Raw genomic sequence first — 2,153 nt, forward strand, 5'->3', positions numbered from 1 at the left:
AAGAACCCTGTGACATAAGGGGAATTCTGAGAGCCTCTTATGCTTGGATTTTCTGTCATCTAAAATTCTAAGAATAGACTGTACTATCATTCACCATTACTGAGTAAGCCTAAAAGTCAGTTATAGTTTAATACATACTTGTTTTCTAAGAGTTTTTGATATTAACATGTTTGGGCTTTTTGTTTGTTTGTTTTTGTTTTATCTCTTATATTACATCCTAACCACCTTGCCCCTCCCTATTCTTCTACCCCTAATCTACCTCACCTCTCCCCTAAATCCACTCCTCCATTTCTCTTCATAAAAAGGCAGGCCTCTCAGGAATATTAAGCAAACATGGCGTATCAAGATGCAATAAGACTAGGCATATCTCCTCATATTAAAGGTGAACAACGTAGCTCTACAGTATCAAAGGGGTCTTGAAAGCAGGCAAAAAGGTCAGAGACAGCCACTACCCAACTGTAACATATATGCAGAGGTCCTAGGTCATACACATACAAGCTCCCTGATTGTAGATCCAGTCTCTGTGAGCCCCTATCAGCAGAGGGTAGTTGATTCTGTGGGTAAATTTTTTTTTGTAATGTCCTTGAGCCCTTGGGTTCTTACAGTCCTTCCTCTCACTCTGTAGATGGACTCCCTGCGCTCTACCTCATCTCTGTATCTGTTCCCATCAGTTGCTGGATGAAGTCTCTCTGATAATCAATCTTCAGTCTCTGATCTACAAATACAGCAGAATATCATTAGGAATCAGTTCATTGATTTTTTTTTCAGACATGTTTGGCTCTATTCTAGGTCTCTGGGTTACATGACCTCTAGTTCCTGGTCCTCTAGGAAATGTCACACGTGTGATCCCTATCATGACTTGAGTCTCAAGTTGGACCAGTCATTGGCAGCACTCTCATAAATTCTGTGCCATCTTTAACACCAGCACATCTTGCAAGTAGGATAAATTGTAGATGGAGGAATTTGTATTTGGCTGGGTTGGTGTCCCAATCCCTCAACTGGAAGCTTTGCCTAGATAAATTAGGGTTTGGGTCTTTTTGGTTGTGTGTTTTTTCTTTTCCTTTTTTCTTTGCTGTGTTTTGTTTTGTTTTGTTTTGTTTTGTTTTGAGATAAGGTCTCTCAATGTAGTCCTGGCAGTTTCAGAAATTCCTATGCAGACCAAGTTTGCCTCAAACTCACAGAGATCCTCCTCCCTCTGCCTTACAAGTGTTGGGGTTAAATGTATTTGCCACCATTCAGGGCCTTATTAGCATTTATAAGAAAAGAGAAAGTTTAGTATATAACTCTGACAATCTATTATAACCGCAAATGTTTTGCATTCATATGCCTTTGGTTAAATATTTTTCCTAACTTTACATTTCTTTTTGCCTTCTTAATATGATATCAATGCAACAGGTAAAACATATCTGAATGCTTCAGACAGAAAGGAGCTGAAGATGTGATTCCATAGTTAAGAGTGCTTATTTTTCTAGCAGAGAAATTTGTTCTGTTCCTAACACTCATGTTGGGTTTGTCATAGAGTCCTGTAATTCCAGCTTCATGAAATATTATACCTTCCCCTTGCTTCTAAGGACACCCAAAAATTAGTGCACATACCCACATGCATCCATATCCAAAAAATAAATATTAAAATAACACAATACATGAAAAATTACAAATGTAATGAGACATCACTGGGCATGAGAAATGATAGAAATCATGTGATCTTTGTACTTCTTGGTGGGTTTTTGCTCCTAACCTTTCCTTCATGGCATAATTTGATTTTACCTCATGACTGAATAAATCCTCATTCTTTATGTCTACCCTATTTTCTTTATTCATTATCATTTAGTGAAGCATTAATAAACATGCATGTAGAAGAACTTATAGTTCTTTTGATATACAGCCAACAGAACTTTGTTGAGAAGCTTCTACATTGATTTCAATAGTGAAGCAGTTTACATATCTGCCAGCATGGAATAAGGATTCCTCATTACTTACAGCCTCAACAGCATTTACAGTCATTTGCTTTCTTGATGTTAGTCATCCCGTGATGCAATCTTTATTTGTTCTAACACTTAAACCTCTGTCTTTCTATCACATGTCATCTCATATTGCCATGATTGTTCTCATACACTCATGGTAGTATTTTGAATAAGAAATATTTCCCAAGG

Source organism: Arvicanthis niloticus, chromosome 5 (genome assembly GCF_011762505.2).
Source record: "Arvicanthis niloticus isolate mArvNil1 chromosome 5, mArvNil1.pat.X, whole genome shotgun sequence".
In the NCBI taxonomy this organism is placed as follows: domain Eukaryota; kingdom Metazoa; phylum Chordata; class Mammalia; order Rodentia; family Muridae; genus Arvicanthis; species Arvicanthis niloticus.